General features: G+C 44.9%; 1 long non-coding RNA gene across 1 annotated transcript in view; it reads right to left on the bottom strand.

The window, feature by feature from the left end:
* LOC143934492 (uncharacterized) overlaps nucleotides 1-20357 on the bottom strand; it is a 106511-nt gene that overhangs the window by 19836 nt on the left and 66318 nt on the right. Inside the window, exon 3 of the long non-coding RNA XR_013263279.1 lies at nucleotides 1486-1663. This is a non-coding gene — a long non-coding RNA (uncharacterized LOC143934492). The remainder of the gene's footprint in view (nucleotides 1-1485; nucleotides 1664-20357) is intronic.

Consider the following 20357-nt stretch of genomic DNA (forward strand, 5'->3'; position numbering starts at 1 on the left):
GGTGCTGTGGAGTAATGTATCCTTTTTGAGCTTTTTGCAGTGTCAGTGGTTTTGGACATTTTTGTAAAATTACATTAGCTTACATTCAGCTCTGCATTGTAAAAAATGCTGAGCGCTATTTGCGTTTTTCAGCGTTTTTTTTTTTTTGTTCAGATGAACTGCTCTAGAAACGTGATTTTAGGGCGTTCAAACAACAAATCCTAAACTCCCCTGCTGATAAACTTAAAGTGGAGGTAAACCCATCGATTTAAACAGTTAAAAAAAAAAGGCATGCCGGGAATGCTAACTGCACATTGGCTGTGCTCTCAGCCAAACTATCAAACCATCCAATGGCTGGTGTCATAACGAATCACATGTGCAGAACCATAGCAGTTGAAGATTAAACAGAGGCAAAGATGGCAGCTTCCTTGGCTGAAAACGATAGGGGAGTCTACTTCCACTTTAAAAAAAGGTCCATGTGTGCATGGACACATAGGATAACACAGAGAGGAGTTTATGGGCTGTTCAAAAAGACGCCCAAACTCATGAAAACATGAATTTATGAGCTGTAGTGTACATGAGGCCTAAGGCTCCATGCACACTATCGTTTTTTGTTTTTTTAAAGCTAAAAAAAGCTGGATAAAAAAATGCTGGTAATAGTTTTTTTGTAGCAGCATTTTAGTAGTGTTTTAGGAGCATTTAAGAGTGTTAGCCCCCGTAGTACACATGGTCGGAAATTCTGACCACAAAATCCGACGGATTTTGTCCGAAACTGGTGTTGCATACACACGGCCGGACAAAGTTATCGGAAGATCTGATCGTTCAGAACGTGATGACGTTTGTTCGTTCCGTCGTGAGTAAATTCAGACTAGTAGCCAATAGCTTTGCTCTTGTACTTTGATCTGAGCATGCGTGCCACTTTGTCTGATCGGAATTCTCTACAAACGTTTGGAAAAAGTCAGATCGGATTTTGTTGTCGGAAAATTTTATTTCCAGCTCTCAAACTTTGTTGGTTGGACATTCTGACGGAAAAAGTCCGCTGGAGCCGACACACGGTCGGGTTATCCGACAACATGGTCCGATCGGACATTTTCCATCGGAATCACACTGGAACACTTCATGCCGTCGGTGCGCCTGGATATGCACCTGGAATTCCCTCTCTCAGGTTGGATGTCCCAGACCGGCTGTGGAACTTGTAAACGAAATAGGGTACTGACCCGGGACTGACCTGGGAGGCAACACCTCTCCTCTGGGTCCAGTCTCTTCTCCTGCCTTGTGGTGGCTGAATTCCCTCAGGACAAGATGGAGTCTTTAGTTCTTTTCTCCCAGAGCAAAGTCTCTCTCTCTCTCTCTCTCTCTCTCTCTCTCTCACGAGAGCCTGTGTAAAAGGTCTTGGCAAGGCCTGCGGGAGATGCAGGGCACCTGCTGCATATGCACTGGCACTGTATAAATATGAAATGTCTATATTTTTAGTTATTTATTGTCATATTTCAGTCAATACCTTACCTTGTTATGGAGCTTCACTTATCCACATAGGTTACAATAATCCTGCCGCTAGCATGCATCCCAGTGTTTCCCAGTGTAGCACAGCCCGGTCGTCTCACCCTCCTATGCAGTGTTCCAGACTCCAAGTCTCCATTGAGACAGCATGTGATGTCATCAAATGTTGCCATGCAGCTTTGCCCTAAAGGCAAAGCAGTGAATGAGTTAATGGATGAAAGCAGTAAGAGATCAAGCAAAGAGTTTAATATATAACTAAAGGAAAAACTTTTTTTTTTTTTTTTTTTACAAAACAAAATGTTCCTTTATTGAAATGTTGGCATTGTACAAGGTTCAACAACACTCAATGGCACAATAACAGCACAAATTAAAGCAAAACAGCAGTAATAGCAGTACAATGTCCATATGGGAAAAGCTACCCAAACCTACATAGAACCTGAACCAAGGCCCTCAGTCAGGGTCATATCTCACAACATCCAAGACAGGGCACCACAGTGCAGTCGAATAAAAAGCAGGTGAAGATGAACTGCACCACTAGGCTGTCCATGGCTGCCAAACCCTATCAGACTTTTTAGGGCAGTTTCTACTGATATAAGTTAACTTATACATCAGAAGGACAGCATTAATAGAATTCTTCCATGAGACCACGGAGGGAGGGCAATGGGCATTCCATTTAAGTATGATTTCTCTCTTGGCATAGTATAACAAATAAGACATTAAGAGTTTTGTACATCTGGGTCTTTGTTCACCAGTTAAGATACCCAACAATGCCAAAGTAGGAGAAGTTGAGAGAGTCAGCTGCAGAAGGAAGTTGATTAGCTCAAACCACCATCCAAAGCCGAGTCACCCCTGGACAGCTCCAAAACATGTGGAAGAACGTGCCAATACCTGTCAAACATTGGGGGGGGGGGCAGTCCAGGGAGCTCTGGGGGTTTATTCTTTGTAAACTCTGGGTGATATAGTATGCCCCATACAAGAATTTAGTCTGGATTAACCATCAGTTTCCTGCTATCTTTGAAGCAGTCCTTGCCATCCTCTCTGTCAAGGTCAGGCATGTCCATTCTCTATGCCCCCCATAGTCTATCCATTTTAGGGGAGTCTACACTAAGTAGGGCCAGATTGAGGGAGGATAAAGCCTTTGACAAAGCCTCCTGAGCAAGGAGTTCCTGAATAGCTAGTGTCGGGGGGTTAGAAAATGGGCTGCGGGGTGCAATTAAAGATAGCAGAAGTACATCCATCGCACCAGTGCAAACTTATACCGAAGGTCAAGAAAGGGAAGTAGGGAGCCCATGAGAGTATGTCTCACAGGGTTTTTATGCCATAGCGGGCCCAAAGTTGGGGATCAGGCAGTAGATGGAAGTGAGAAAGATTTGGATTACCCCAAAGAGGGCAGTGTGGAGACCAATGATCTGACCGAAGGAATCTCCTCCTGGCCACTGTCCAAAACCATAACGTCGTCTTACTGGGCAATGGAAGTCGATTTGGTCAAGATTGGAGTTCAATTCCAGAGGGGGTTACTATAATTAATGGGGGCCGATGGCAAAAAAAATTTTGGGGGGCGGCAAACAGTATGGCACCCGGTTCCGGTTCCTTCCTCCTCCTTGACGGCAAATCAGGGGTCTTCTCTTGTTGGCCAATTGGAAAACGGGTTTCACACCCACTTCTGATTGGCCGAATTGAGGATCAGTGTTTTAACAGTGAATGTTCATTCGCTGTTGTAACACACCTGGGTGGGATCAGAGCGCACTCTCTGCAACCTGCACAGTGTACACCTAAAGCTACCGCAATTGCTTGTGTTCTTCTGGTCCTATACCACAGACAGCTGCAGCAATTACAGTCGGTGTATTGTGCCACCTGCACAGTGTACACCTAAAGCTACCCCAATTGCTGGTGTTCTGCTGGTCCTACTCCACAGGCAGCTGCTGCAGCAATTCCAGTCGGTGTATTCTGCCACCTGCACAGTGTACACCTAAAATTACCGCAATTGCTGGTGTTCTGCTGGTCCCTTTACCACAGGCAGCTGTAGCAATTACAGTTGGTGTATTGTGCCACCTGCACAGTGTACACCTAAAGCTACCCCAATTGCTGGTGTTCTGCTTGTCCTATACCTCAGGCAGCTGTAGCAATTACAGTTGGTGTATTGTGCCACCTGCACAGTGTACACCTAAAGCTACCCCAATTGCTGGTGTTCAGATGGTCCTATATCACAGGCAGCTGCTGCAGCAATTACAGTCAGTGTATTGTGCCACCTGCACAGTGTACAGCTAAAGCTACCCCAATTGCTGGTGTTCTGCTGGTCCTATACCTCAGGCAACTGTAGCAATTACAGTCGGTGTATTGTGCCACCTGCACAGTGTACAGCTAAAGCTACCCCAATTGCTGGTGTTCTGCTGGTCCTATACCTCAGGAAGCTGTAGCATTTAGAGTGGGTGTATTGTGTCACCTGCACAGTGTACAGCTAAAGCTACCCCAATTGCTGGTGTTCTGCTGGTCCTATACCATAGGCAGCTGTAGCAATTACAGCCAGTGTATTGTGCCACCTGCACAGTGTACACCTAAAGCTACCCAATTGCTGGTGTTCTTTTTTTTATTTTTTTTTATTTTTTTATTTAGTAGGTCAAGTGAGAAGCTAGTGGTGGTGGTTGTCACTGATGGTGATATAATCATCTTTGGATGCGTGCCTGCTTTTTTACTTTACGGATTTCCGTGTGTAGTGATTTTCCACCTGTTGGGACTAATATTAATTACTTGCACAGTTTTTGTTCACCTCTTAGCCCTTGTACACACGGTCGGCGAATCCGTCGGAATGTGTCCTATCGGACCGTGTCGTCAGATAATCCGACTGTGTGTGGTATGCATCGGACTGATTCCGTCGGAATATCCGTTGGGCCCAATTTTCCAACATGTTGGAAATATTTCCCAATCATGTGTAGAGAATTTTGAGAATTTTGATCGGACCAAGTGCCACGCATGCTCAGATCAAATTCCTACATCAAAGCTATTAGCTACTAGCCTGAATGTAGTCCCATCGTAACAAAATTACGTCATTACGTTCTGAAAGATCGGATTTTTCGCCAACTTTGTCCGACCGTGTGTATGCAACAGTTTCGGACAAGATCCGACGGACAAAATCCGACGGGCAAAATCCGACGGATTTGGTTGTGGAAATCTCCGACCGTGTGTACAGGGGCTTACTGTGGACTGCTGTTAATATACTGACTTTCTTTCCAGTATATATCCATTGAGCCATATATTTGCCCACTTGATATAGATTATGGTTTTATGATTCACATTTTTTTGTGGTGTGTGTGTGTAGCACTGTCTTTTAATATTAATACTGTTTTGTACAATGTGATGTAGAAACATAGGACTTGGCAGCGACACATTTTATAGACATTTAGACCCCTTTCACTCTGTGCCGCCTAGGGTGTCAGCGGGAAAGCATCGCTATTTTTAGAGCTGCTTTATCGTTGTTTTAGCAGCACTATTCGACTGCTAGGGTGGTTTTAACCCCCTGCTAGCGGCCGAAAAGGGGTTAAATCTGCCCGAAAAACGTTGCAGCGCTACCCCATTAATCCCACTGGGGAGCAGCGGCGGAGGAGCGGCGAGCCCACCGCTCCTTCACCGCTCCAAAGAAGCTGCCGTCAGGACCCCCTCCGACGTCCCGCCAGCGCACCACTCCGAGTGCACGGAGCAGCTGCTCAAGACCCCCTTCACATTGAGGGCATTCCGAAGGCGCCATAGCGTTAAAGATAGCGACTGCAAAACGCTCTAAAACAGCTGCTCCATGCACGGTGCGCTGGCAGGACGCCAGAAAAAGTCCCGCCAACAGCCTACCTGGAGCGGTGAACTCACCACTCCTCCACCGCCGCCCCCCCACCGAAATCAACGGGGCAGCACTGAGATACCCCCTTTTCGGTCGGTAGCGGGACGTTTTTTTTTTTTTTTTCTTTTTTTTTCTTTTTTTTGCTACATCAGCGAATTTATCGGCGAGGCTCCAATCAACTTGACGTTCATTTAGTTTTCCTCGTCTTCACATCATTGTAGCCCATCTTTTTATGTTAACATTACCAACAATAGTCTTTATTCAATCATGTATAAAAGGAAGAGCCCAACTATTCCATACTATCCCCGGTGGTTGACCCAAACCAACCCTCACACTGCGTCTTTACATTATTTTACCCCCCCCAGTCCCCCCCCCTCTTTTATTTCCTATGCGGGTAGAAGAAAGGAAAAGGAAACCCAAAGAAAGAAACAAGACAATAAACATCAAACCAACAATCAGGCCTCCTCCCTTTATCCCTTTATATTCTGACCTGCTCAGCATAGCTCCAGTTTTTTTTAAACTTTTTCCACTTCTGCCAACTATCTATTGCCAGGTCTTTATCATCGTATCTATCCCTACGTCTGACCATTTGGTAAGTTTCTTCTACCGCGTCAATCCATTCCCAGATTGGTGGACTTTCCTCTTTTTGCCAGTTCTTAGGAATCACTCTTTTTGCGGCATTCAAAAGATGCGGGACTAGTGACTCTTGATATTTTTTTATTTCTCCTTTAGTGCCGTGGAATAGAACGATCCACGGATCCTCCGGGATTTTTATATTAGTAATTTCTTTTACATAATTTAAAATCTTTTTCCAATATGTGTTAATTTTTGGACAACTCCACCACAAATGAGTCATCGTCCCTGCCACTTTACACCCTCGCCAACAGTCCCCTGACCTATTCGGTTGGAATTTATGGATTTTATCTGGTGTAGCGTACCATCTTGAAATGCATTTATAATTCATTTCTGCAGTGAAGCTATCCGCTGCTGATCTATGAACGAGTTTAAAAAAATTTCCCAGTGTACCTTTATCACATAGTGAGCCTAGTTCCCTTTCCCATTTTTGTATATAAGGGGGGCTCTCCAGCTCCTCCCCCTCGGTCAGGAGCTCATACAGCCTGGAGACGATCCTCTTTGAGTTGTCGGTTAAACACAGCCTCTCCAATGGAGAGAGCTCGCTTTCCCTTTTCAGTGGCTGCGGTAAGCTCCCCACAAAGTGGGCCAGCTGGAGATACCTCCACTCATCTATTTTACCTATTTCCCCTTTATATTTTAACTCATATAGTGACCTCATCCTCCCGTTTTTTATAATATCTTTTACCCGCACCCTCCCCTTATTTAACCAATTCCCACTATTAATTTTTAGTCCCGGAGGGAAATATTCATTCTCTGTTAACTCAATAAGTGGCGAGTTATACTGACCATTCAATTTCTTATATGCCCCATTCCAAACCTTAAGTGCGTTTAGTGTTAAAACATTTGTATTTTCATCTAGTGTCCTATACTTTGGTGGATTCCACACTATCTTATTCAACTGTGCCCTGCTAAAAGTGTTCTCTATATCTATCCATCTTTTCTCCTTATTATTCCCCCTAACACACTCCACTACTCTTGACAGCACGATAGCTTTATAGTATTTCTGAATGTCTGGAACCGCTAAACCCCCTTTTCCTTTACTTCGTTTTAATGTAGTGAAGGGTATTCTCGGTTTCTTATTATTCCAAATATACTCCATTAACAAGGATTTCATCTTAGAGAAATAATACTTTGGGACTGCTAAGGGGATCATCTATAATTTATATAGTATTTTTGGCACGATATACATCTTCAAAGCACAGATACGTCCTATCCAGGTTAATGATCTGTTGGCTAGTCTTTTGCTTTCTTTCCTGATTTCCTCTAATAAGGGAAGATAATTTAATTTATACATCTTCTCTATAGAGGTCGCTAATTTTATTCCAAGATAGTTCAATTCCTTCCGCCAAGGAAACTCAAACTTTTTTTGAAGCTTCTCTTTGTCCAATTTACCCGTATTTAAATTCAAGATTTCTGATTTCGCCTGATTGATTTTAAAATTCGAAAGTTGACTATATTGTACTATTACTTCCATTAATTTGGGCATGGAGACACCGGGGTTGCTGATGTAAAATAAAATATCATCTGCGAAAGCAGCCAATTTATGTTCTTCCTTTCCTATTTTGATTCCCCCAATCTGTGGGTCATTGCGGATCGTGGCAAGCAGTGGTTCCAGGGATAATACAAATAGAATGGGTGATAGAGGGCATCCCTGCCTCGTTCCGTTTTTCAACTCAAAAGGTAAGGACAACATACCGTTAACCCTGACCCTCGCGGTAGGGTGGCTGTATAATGTCCTAATCCTCTTGATCATTTTGGGGCCTACCCCCATCATTCCCAACGTCTGAAGCATAAAGCCCCAGCCCACCCTGTCGAAAGCCTTCTGGGCATCAATCGACCAGAGTAGACGGGGGCCCCACCCCCCATTTCCCTGGGACAGAAGGAGCACCGTTCTCACCCCATTATCCTTTCCTTCCCGCCCTGGTATAAAGCCCACCTGGTCTGGGTGTATCAATGTGCCCATCAAGGCCTTCATTCTTCCCGCCAGCACCTTAGCAAAAAGCTTTGTATCAGCGTTAAGTAAAGAAATAGGCCTATAATTAGGGCACCTTGTCTCATCCTTCCCCTCCTTCCGGATTATAGTTATAGTAGCAGAAACTGCATCTTTACTCAACTCATAATCCATACCCAGTCCATTCATATAGCTACATAGATGCGGAATTAATATTTCTTTATATTTTTTATAATAGTATACCGTAAACCCATCCGGGCCTGGGCTTTTCCCCGAAGCTGATTCCATCAGTGCCCTATTTAGTTCCTCCTCTGTTATGGGTCTATCCAAATCTTCCTTGTCTAATTCCGTAATTTTTGTTAGCTGGGCCTTTTCCAGGAACTCCTCTCTTTGTGCTTCCTTATCCTCCCCCACTAGTCCCTCTAACTGCTCTACTGAGTATACTTTCTCGTAATAGTTTTTGAATGTTTCCGCTATCTCAGTTGATCCAAAAACCATTTCTCCCTTTCCTGAATGAATCTTTTCTATAAAGTTCCTAGATTTTTCCTTTTGTAACTTTCTTGCTAGGTATTTAGTGGGTTTATTCCCCCCCCCCCCCCATAGTACCTATCCCTGGTTCTCTGACTGAGGGTTTTTTGAGTTTCTTGTTCCATTAAAATTTTCAGTTCATCTCTCTTGGCTATTAATTTTTGGAGGATCCCTTTGTCTTGATTCCCATTTTGTTTATGTTGTTTTTCAATTATATGTATTTCCTCCATTATGGTTCCTATTTTAACTAGTCGCTCTTTTTTCTTCCTAGCTCCCTGAGATATCAGGATACCCCTGATATAAACTTTGTGAGCCTCCCATAAATTTTGCCTTGATATATCCTCTGTATTATTTATAGCAAAGTACTGTTTTAATTCTTTCTCAATCTCTTTTCCTACCTCCTCATCTTGGAGTAAACCCTCATTCAGACGCCATGAGAAAGGTATCCTCTCCTCTCCCCTTACTACCATCTTCATTCCCACCGGAGCATGGTCCGAAATAGTAGTTGTCTCGATCCTGGTCTCTACAATCCTTTCTAATATTCGATGTTCAACATATATATAATCGATCCGGGAGTACGTCCCATGCACAGGGGAGTAAAACGTATAATCTTTTTCATTTTGGTGTTGTACACGCCATGCATCCACTAACTGGGATGCATGTAATTTTTGTTTAGTTCTTTTAAGTTGAATCCTACTAGTCCCCTGTGCACAGGACGTACTGTCCAAACTCGGTTCTATACTAAAATTTAAATCTCCCATCAAGATTACCGGGCCTTTCTTAAAATCCCTCATTCTAGCTAAGGTACACTCCATTTCTCCTAGTTTACCCTTTAATACTAAGTACCTTCCCTCAGGATCGACTAATCTATCATCCAACTTAAACTGCACCTTCCCTGCAAACTCTATAGCCACTCCCCTACTCTTATTTGTTATAGCATCGCCATAGTACCAGACTGGGAAGTCTTTGGAATATAATTTAGTATTCGCTTCATGGGCAAAATGGGTTTCCTGTAGACTAATCACATCTACTTTATAATATTTGAGCTCTTTTAGGATCTTATGCCTCTTACTTGGTGTGTTCAGCCCTTTGACGTTATACGTCATAAAATTTATGACCGACATCTAGTGTCCCCTTTTTGGTCCTGTCGCTTCCCCCCTCTCCCTCTGAACCTCCGTCCACCCCCTTCCCCCGCATAGGTTTCTCCCCCCTCCCCCCCGCCCTCCATCATCCCCGGCCCACAGTCGGCCTTTAACTCGCTGATGGTTCTATAATACTTAACCATCATTGAGTCTCCTCTCCAGGGTGAACCCGCACGCCTGCCCCGTCCTCCCTCCCGGCCCCCAACATGTGGGGGGGGGGCGGGAGGGAGGCAGAGACTCTCCCGCTGTCCAATCCACCCCCCCCCCCTCACCCCATCCCCCCCCCCATCCCCCCAACCTGGAAGATCTGGAACCCGCACATCCAATTTTTTACAAAAATCCTCTAATTCCTCCGGGAATCTCAGTCTAGCTGACACACCGTCCCCCGAACCAATTAAACTTGAGGGAAAACCCCAGTTATGTTTAATATTTTTCTTCTTCATTTCTTCCAGCAATGGTTTTAATAATCTTCTCCTGGTCAACGTCTCGGGGGCCAAATCCGTGAATATTTGTAGCTCTATGTCCATATATAAGGGGACCACCCCTCCCCTCAACTTCACCCCGATATCTTCTTTATCCTTATGAAACCTAAATCTCACAATAATATCCCGGGGTCTACTAGCCCCGTCATTTCTCCATTGACCAATCCGATGTACTCTCTCAATTGCTGGAAATTCCTCCTTATCTTCTCCAAAAATGGGCAAAATATTATTTTAATGATTTTGTTTAAATCTTCCCCTCTAGATTCTGGTACTGATCGGATTTGCATATTTTTCCGTCTGTTACGATTTTCTTGGTCTTCTAGTCTATATAATAGTCCCCTCTGATTTTGCTGGGAAAGTTTAACCATTTCTTTCAACTTTATGACCTCCTGGGCCTGGTTCTCTACTCTTTCTTCCGTCACCTCTACTCTTGTTAACAGATGACCCAAGTCGACCCGTAGCAGATTTATATCTGCTTTAATAGACTTTTCCATTCGTGTAAACATTTCCATCAAATCGCCTTTTGTTAATATTTGGTCCTCCGTTCTTCCTTCCCCTAGTTTACTTATTTCTGTATCGCTGCCATTTCCTAGTTCTTCTGAGGACTGATCTGGGGTCTCCCCGAGTTTATCTTCCCGTCCCTTTCTCCTTACAGTCTTGGGGTGTTGGTGTCTGGTTCCTTCCTGGTCTCTGGGGCTCGAACCCTGTGTCATGAACTGTCTTATTGAACTCTCGTTCCCTCTGTCTTTTGGAGTTTTCAAGGGACCTCCCTTTGTTTTGCTTGTAGACTTACTCATTGTAACTTCCTTTCCTTTTCTTATTCGCTTCCCCAGTTTCCTCTACAAATGGGCGTCTATCCCCTTCTTAGGCCAATTATTATTATTGGTGGAACACTATCCAGGTTCTTCTAATTTCCCCTCTAATCTCCTGTTACTGGGCCACCAGGTTTGTTTGCCTGCCAGGTAATCCGCTTGTAAATTCACCTTCTATGATCCGTGAACTTCTGGATATACAGGATATTTAGGCTTTTATTCCCTGGTTCTTTAATCATCTATCCATACACAGTTATTTTTAGGTGTTAGCTCGTATAGAGTTATTGGGAATCCAATTCTTTAGACACCCTTCAACTTGTAGTAAACTCATAAAGATGCTAATTCCTTTACACGGCCCTTTATTCCATGCCTCTGTAGGGGGATCCGGGACAGTGGACTTGATTACCAACCTTTAGGATTTTATCCGGTTACTAGCACCAACCTTCCACTGAACCTCTTTAGAATTCTCCCGTTTTCCAAAGCAATTCTCCCTGTCGCCCCTATTTCCTCCTCCTCCTCAAATCGCATTCTATATAATAGGGTTTTATGTGAACCACATATGCTCTCAGTCCTCCTAACAGGGGATAAAATTGCCACTGAGCACATCCACCATTTAATTTGTAATTGTCGCATAGTATTCCTCCAAATTCATATTTCTTTCATGCTTTCCATGCCATTATACACATAGGGGAAAACGCTCAACCAAAACAGTATAAGACAGAACTTGTACACCTCGTGCTTCTCCTTTAAGAGAGCTGCTCCACTCAGTTTCCTTTACAAGTTTGAGGAAGTCAAAAAAGGAACATTTGTTTATTTTGTGTCAAAAAAGTCTTACCAGTCTTTCCAGTTTTAAACGATAGTCCCCAACTTTCAGCCAGCGGGTCTCTCAGGTCCCCTTAACTTTACTCATACCTTATTGTGCCGCTTTCCGTCCAGGAGGAGAACTTATCTTGTCCAGATTTGCTTCCCTCTCCTGTCCCCTGATCTCCCAGACATACATTTATCTTCAGCCTCCGTAGCAAATAGGCAGACCGGCAGATGGAGAGAGAGGGGGGGAGGGGGGGGGGGAGACACACACGAGCCAGCAGCCACCTCACCGCTCCAGTAAACCTCTGCTCTTTTCCTTCTCCCGGGGCGCAGAGTCAATCCCTGCGTCTCTTCCGACGGTGCTGGCGGTGACTTCGCCGCTCGGTCCGTGTCCCGCTCGAAACCTCTCACGCTCCGATGCCCACAGACCCTCGTGTTCCTTCACTCTCGGGCTTCCGCGAACTCATGCCGGCTCCTCCCCCCTGGTCAGAGGTCACGTTGTCAGCTCGTCATGACGCCCTAGTGGTAGCGGGACGGTTTTAACCACGCTGCTGGTGTTCTTCTGATCCTATACCACAGGCATCTGCTGCAGCAATTACAGTCAGTGTATTATGTAATCTCCACAGTGTACAACTAAAGCTAACCCAATTGCTGGTGTTCTGCTGATCCTATCCACAGGCCGCTGTAGCAATCACAGTCAGTGTACTGTGTCATCTGCACAGTTTGCACCTAAAGCTACCCCAATTGCTGGTGTTCTGCTCATCCTACACCACAAACAACTCCAGTAATTACAGTTGGTGTATTGTGTCATCCGCACAGTGTGCATCTAAAGCTACCCCAATTTCTGGTGTTTTTCTGATCCTATACCACAGGCAGGCAGCTTGTCAGACTTCGTGTACCTGAATGATGAGCCTAAGATAGCAGGGGAAGGCCTCCCTTATGTGTCTGGTTTGCTACCCCTGGTAGCATGGACAGGAGGCACGGGAGCACAGATTGGTATGAGAGCCTGGCGGGTTGTTGCAGGAGAAGAGGCCCAAGGGCTTGATGCAGATGGGTCGGTGGACTCCAGGCAGCTGGACCCTGGCAGCGGATGCAGAGCAAGAGCTGGTGAGGCAAGTCCAGTCACAGCTTGGATCTCCAACCCCACTATACCTTCAGTCCTCTCTGAAACCTGCACTGAGAGAAATGAAGGTGTAGAATTAGGTGTGTCACGGCTAAGTACTTGCGAGCAATCTGCTAGCGGTAAACTGATGTCCGATTGTACCAGGCAAATTTCTCTGCCCCAGCTGCTGCACCGTCGAAAGAAGTTCACTCCCAGCCATCCACATGCCCAGCGGTTGAATGCTAGCTTGGCTAAATTGCTAGCACTTCAACTGCTGACTTTTCAGTTGGTAGACTCGGCCCCCTTCCGTGAGTTTGTGCAATGTGCGGTTCCTCAGTGGCAGGTTCCCAAACGCTACTTTTTCTCATGAAAGGACATTCCGGCTCTCTACCGGCATGTGGAAGGCATTGGGTGACTCTTCTGGCAGCTGGTGCTCGGTAGGTGTTCAAGGGGCTACGCAAGTACACAGGCAAAAATATGCCATGCCGTGCTTGCGCTGGTGTGCTTGGTTGGACAGGAGCCACACTGGGGCAGAGATTCTGTCATCTCTGCAGGGGCAGGCTGAGAGGTGGTTGATGCCACGCCAGCGTTAGCCAGGAATGGTGGTTTACGACAATGGCACCAACCTCCTCTCCGTCTTCCGACAGGGACAACTGACCCTTGTGCCCTGTCTGGCTCATGTTCTTAACTTGGTGGTGCAGTGGTTCTTGGGCAGGTACTTGGGCTTACAGGATGTCCTGAGGCACACCAGGAAAGCCTGTGGGCATTTCTGCCGGTCATATAATGGCAGTGCTCGGCTGGCTGACCTCCAAAAGGAATTGAACCTGCCCAAGAACCGCCTAATCTGTGACATGCCCACCAGGTGGAACTCAACTTTGGCCATGCTGCAGTGGCTGCACACGCAGCAGAGGGCCATCAATGAGTACTTGTGTGACTACGGCACCAGGACAGGGTCAGAGGAGCTCAGTTTTTTCCCCACGCCAGTGGGCCATGATCAGGGATGCATGCACTATCCTGTCACCATTTGAGGAGGCCACGAGGATGGTGAGCAGTGACAGTGCATGCATCAGTGACAGTGTCTCTCTTGCCCACCTGTTGGAGCACACGCTGCGTGGAATAATGGACAGGCACTTGAGGCAGAATAGAGGCAGGAAGAGGAGAACTTCCTTGCCTCTCCCCCTTTATCCAGACAGTGTTACTGCTGGCCCGCCGATCCCACAGGAAGAGTACGAGGAGGAGGAGGATTGTGTCAGCATGGAGGTGTAGCCTGGCACTCAGCATCAGCAGCAGTCTTTTAGGGATCATTTACAGTGCCAAGAAACCCCTGGACTTGTACGTGGCTGGGAGGAGGTAGCTGCGGATCATGTCATCCTTAGTGACCTAGAGGACTCCGGATCGAATGCCTCAGCTAACCTACACTGCATGGCCTCCCTGATCCTACAAAGCCTGCGGAAGGATCCTCGTATTCATCGGATCAAGGAGAGGGATCATAACTGGCTGGCAACTCTCCTTGATCCATGGTACAAGGGTAAGGTTGGGGACCTTATCTTGCCATCGCAGAGGGAGCAGATGATGAGACATCTTCGGGAGGCCTTGCAGAAAGGTCTGTGCAACGCATTCCCAGAGACTGGGAGGTTACAAATTCCTGGTCCTGGACAACGTGTTGCTGAGGCTTCGGTCAGTCAGAAGGAGCGATGGAGAAGGTAGCCGTCTGACCGATGCATTCAGACAATTTTTTGCTCCGCAACCCCAAGGTATGATCGGTTCCAGCAACCATCGCCAACGTCTGATTTACATGGTGCAGGAATACCTAGGGGCAAGATCAGACTTGGACACCTTTCCCACTGAAAATTCTCTGGGTTACTGGGTCTTGATGATGGATCACTGGTCAGAGCTTGCACAGTATGCAATTGAGCTACTGGCCTGTCCTGCATACAGCGTTCTTTTGGAATGCACATTCGGTGCTGCTGGAGGCTTTGTAACTGGTCACAGGGTGCGCCTGTCCACCAACTCGGTTGATCAACTGATCTTCATAAAAATGAATCAGTCTTGGATCACCACCAGCTACCAAGCACCTGAAGCTGATGCAACCGAATAATTTTTTTTGAAATGTCAGATCCCTTCAAGACTGCCTATGCTGATGCTGAGTGACTATCCTGTTATGCTGACTGACTATCCTCTTCCTCCTCAATGATCCTGCTGATAGCTTGGAAGAACATTTTTGGTTCTAGGCACCGCCACCAGTGGCTAAGGCCCAATTTTTCAGCCCCTGTTTAACAGAGGCGTGTAATTACAATTTTCGATGCAATATTTTTCAGGAGGGTTCGTTGCTGCGCTCAACTACAATATCTGTGAGGGGTTGCAGTGTTGTGGCACCAGCAGCAGTGCCTAAGGCCCAATTTTTCAGCCCCTGTTTAACAGGGGCATGTAATTACAATTTTTGATGCAATACTTTGCAGCAGGGCTCATTCCTGCTCTCAAACTAGAGTTTCTGTGAGGTGTTGCAGTGTTGTGGCACCAGTGCCTAAGGTCCAATTTTTGTGCCCCTGTTCAACAGGTACATGTATTTACAATTCTTGATATAATATTTCACAGCAGGGCCTGTTCCAGCGCCCACCAAGAGTAACTGTGAGGACTTACAGTGTTATGGCACCAACACCACCACCAAAGGCCCAATTTTTCTACCACTGATCAACAATGGCATGTAATTACAATTCTTGATATAATAGTTCACAGCAGGCGGTTCCAGCACCCACCAAGAGTCACTTTGAGGGCTTACAGTGTTGTGGCAACACCAATACCTTAGGCCCAAATTCATGCAGAGCATATAGGGCAGGCCCCTACTGTCAAACATCCATCTTACAAACGTCTCCTACTTGCAAACGGAAGGAGACAATAGGAAGTGAGATGAAATCTACCCCTAGGAAGGGAAATTCTCTCCTGTAAGAGTTGATATGGATCTTCTCTCCACTGATGCTTTATCCCAATCCTTGTTTTACTAAAAAAAACACATTTTCTAAAAATATTTGTCATTGGGACAGAAAGTGAGGTGAAATCTTCTGAAGAGGTGCACAAATAGCAAAAAAAATGTTACAGGGGTGATAACCCTTCCCTATGTTTTCCAAAAAGCTTAAAAATAGATTTTTTGACTGATTCTACTTAAAGGGGTTCTGCACTCAGAATAAAACATTTGCCCATTCTCTTGCCTCTAGTTAATATATTTCATAATGCCACCTGTTTTTTTTTTTGCATTCACCTACCTTTTGTAATCTTTAGTCGTTTATTTTAAACCCCTGCGGCGATGGGCGGTCTCTTGCGGGGATCAGCGTCATTTCCTGCTGAAGCCCGCACTGTCTCCTGGGATCTCGTTCGTGTAATCCCAGGAGACATTGCGGCTAATGCACCCGACATCTCGCGAGATCTCGGGTGCTACAGCCGACATCTCGCATGATTTCGGTAATTACAGGCTGTAATTACCGAAATCACGCGAGATGTCGGCTGTAGCACCCGAGATCTCGCGAGATGTCGGGTGCATTAGCCGCAATGTCTCCTGGGATTACACGAACGAGATCCCAGGAGACAGTGCGGGCTTCAGCAGGAAATGACGCTGATCCCCGCAAGAGACCGCCCATCGCCGCAGGGGTTTAAAATAAACTACTAAAGATTACAAAAGGTAGGTGAATGCAAAAAAAAAAACAGGTGGCATTATGAAATATATTAACTAGAGGCAAGAGAATGGGCAAATGTTTTATTCTGAGTGCAGAACCCCTTTAACAACAAACCAACACTGTCCCTGTCTTGTTTGCACTGCCTGTATACTGCTGTTCTGAGTATATTGGGCCTGGGGGCCCCACGCCTTCCTTTTTTTAATTTGGGTACGGGGTTCCTCTTAATATCCGTACAAGACCCAAAGGGGCTGGTAATGGGCGGGGGGGTACCCATGCCCTTTTTCACAATGATTTTCATCCATATTGCCGGGACCAGACATTACATTAAAACCACAAGCAGTTTTACATGACTTTTTTTCTGTTAGAAATTTCATTTTGTGCAGGGACTGTTCTAAACATGGGAAACACGTGCCACTTCACAAGGCATACTATAGACACCCCCAGGCATGATATTTAAAGGAATATTTCACTTTTTTTTCAATTTAAGCGTCATTAAAATCAATGCTCCTGAAAAAAGCCTGTTTTTTAAACTTTTTTTTGCATTGATACATGTCCACTGGGGCAGGAGCCGGGTCCCAAACCCTTTTTAGGACAATAACTTGCATATTAGCCTTTAAAATTAGCACTTTTGATTTCGAACAGTCGAGTCCCATAGACTTTAATGGGGTTCTGATGTTCGTGCAAATTTCCGTTCGCAGGTTCTGGTGCGAACCGAACCGGGGGGTGTTCGGCTCACCCCTAAATCACCAGAAAAATTGATCAAACCCAATAATATGAAATTGTAAATGAGTGTTATACAATTAATACATAAAAAATGAACGTATAAGGAAAAACCAATAAATTATTAAACGTGCCAAAAACGTGCAGATAAGAAATCTTGCATTGAAAGTTAAAGATTGAATCCTTCCGCCGTGACACAGTCCAAGTTCATAAAACAGTATTCAAAAATATTGGCTTGGATTATCGTTGATTCCATGACAGAACCACCACTGCAACCAAAACTGTGACCACCATGTGAAATTGTGAAATACAAGCTTACCAAATAGCAAGCTCAGCCAGCTTGTGACCTATATCCTCCGTCAGGGCCTTTAACCCAAACTGCACCAGATATCAGCAATCCGGACCTATATCCTGACGTATCACATATTTATAGAAACAAAAACAAACCAAGATCGAGGCTTGGTTTGTTTTTGTCTCTATAAATACACGATATGCCAGCGCGTCGACCGTTCCCCAGACGATGTCAGTGGTTTGACAAAACGTACGTCGGGAGGAATTGACATGCTGATGTCACCGCATACCAGTGTTTCAGTGGACGGGTGTCCATGTTTAGCCGGTCCGGCTATTTTTGCTGTTACTAATTTCAACACTGTAAGTGTACTTTTAACCTTTTAATAAAGTTGTTCAGACGGAATTATGCTATGTTTAGGCTTTCCTGAGGCTTACCTTTTGGGTTCCATATGAATATCGTATTGGAGTTCCCAGATTAAGAGGACACTTCGGATTATTAGGAATCATTCCCCCTGTGATGTTTTAGCCTGGCTTCAGGATATAGGCCCGGATTGCTGATATCTGGTGCAGTTTGGCATAAAGGTCCTGACCGGGATATAGGTCACAAGCTGGCTGAGCTCGCTATTTGGTAAGCTTGTATTTCACATGGTGGTCACAGTTTTGGTTGTGGTGGTGGTTCTGTCACGGAATCAACGATAATCCAATCCAATATTCTTGAACACTGTTTTATGAACTTGGACTATGTCACGGTGGAAGGATTCAATCTTTACCTTTCAATGCAAGATTTCTTATCTGCACGTTTTTGTCACGTTTAATTATTTATTGTTTTTTCCTTATATGTTCATTTTTTATGTATTAATTGTATAACACTCATTTACAATTTCATATTATTGGGCTTGATTAATTCTTCTGGTGATCTTCATTGCTATTTTTAGTTAAAGGTCAATTCCTAGCACAAGTATATATTTTTATATTTTTTTTATTTTTAGTGCTGCTACATTTTTTTCTATTTGCTATTGTGTGTGTATCTCACTTTTAGTAGCTGTTTTTTTTTTATTACATTTTGTTTTTAGACATAGCGCAGTATTTCACCACATTCCAGTACTCATTGTACAGTGCTAAATGCATTATATTTTTATATTTTTTTATTTTTAGCGCTGCTACATTTTTTATTACAAAAGAAATGCCATACAATTCATATACTGATCACATTTGAAAGCATTTACAAACAGAAACAAAGAACATGAAAATAAATAAACACAGCCAAGAATACTGACCCCCGTGTATTGTATGTTTCAACCAAAAGAGATCATAGCTAAAAGAGTGAAAAAGGGCTGAAGCGCTAAGGCAGCACCGTGAAGTTTTCACTTTTTAACCACTTGCCTACCAGGCACTAACACCCCCTTCCTGTCTAAGCCATTTTTCCGCTTTCATCGCTGTCGCACTTTTAATGAAAATTGCGCGGTCATGCTACACTGTACCCAAACAAATGTTTTATCATTTTCTTCACACAAATAGAGCTTTCTTTTGGTGGTATTTAATCACTACTGGGTTTTACAAAAAAAAAGACAAAAAATTTTGAAAAATAAATGTTCTTTACTTTACCACTGATGAGGTGGCACTTATGGGCACTGATGAGGTGGCACTGATGAGGAGGCACTAATATGCCGCACTTATGGGCACTGATAGGTGTCACTGATATGTGGCACTGACGAGCACTGTTAGGTGGCACTGGTGGGCACTAATAGCTGAAACTGACTGGCACTGATAGGCAGCAGTAGCGAGCATGGATAGGCAGCACGGATAGGCGGTACATATGGGCACTGATGGGCATTGATGGGTGGCACTGATGGGCATTGAATGACAGCAGTGATGGACATTGATGGGCAGCACTGATTGCCAGCACTGACTGGCATGGCTAATGGGCACTGATTGGTGGCACTTGTTGGCAGTGGTGGGCACTGATTGCTGCCACTGGTAGGCATTGTATGCTGGAATTGGTGGACACTGGATTTTAACACTTTATTTCTTTATTGTAATCAGGGCACTTATTTTCTTAAAGCGGGAGTCCGCCGTTTTTTTTTTTTTTTAAAGCCAGCAGCTACAAATACTGCAGCTGCTGACTTTTGAAATAATGACACTTACCCGCCCAGCGCGCCCGCGATGTCGGCACCGGAAGCCGATCTCTCGATCGTCTCTCGGGTGCTGCCGCCGCCATCTTGGGTATGGGAATCAGGAAGTGGAGCCTTTCGGCTTCATTTCCCAGTTCCTTACTGCGCATGCGCGAGTCGCGCTGCGCAATAAGGATGTTTCCCGCTGTCTCTGGGATCCGTGTCTTTCCCAGCAGGCAGCGGGGGACCTTCGGAAAGGGGCGTAGATTCTGCGGAAAGGGGCGTACCTTCTGCAGAATCTACGCCGGAAGTGGGTGCAGATACCTGTACTGTACAGGTACCTGCACCCCCCCTCCCCCCTGAAAGGTGCCAATGGTGGCGCCGGAGGGGGGGAGGATTCCAATGAGCGGAAGGTCCACTTTAGGGTGGACCTCCGCTTTAAGGTTTTTAATATTTGCCGTAAACGGCTGGAGGCACCGTCTATTAATTCTATTTATAATTCAGACAATGCCCTTTTATTAATATTTTATAATTTACAAAACTTCTCCTTTTAACTTCATTATATTATTTTCCACGTATAACATCACAATTTTTTATACCACTATACACTTATAACAACATAAGTAGCAGATTGTCTTTAACACTACAGATTAAGGCTACTTACCGTATTTATCGGCGTATAACATGCGCCAGCGTATAACACGCACCCCAAGTTTAGGAGGGAATTTTAAGGAAAAAAACTTTTAGGAGGGAAGTTTAAGGAAAAAAACGTACATTTAAGTGCCCATCAATGCAGCCTTAT

Source organism: Lithobates pipiens, unplaced genomic scaffold (genome assembly GCF_037356315.1).
Source record: "Lithobates pipiens isolate NorthernLeopardFrog02 unplaced genomic scaffold, aLitPip1_a1.2 Scaffold_27, whole genome shotgun sequence".
NCBI lineage: Eukaryota > Metazoa > Chordata > Amphibia > Anura > Ranidae > Lithobates > Lithobates pipiens.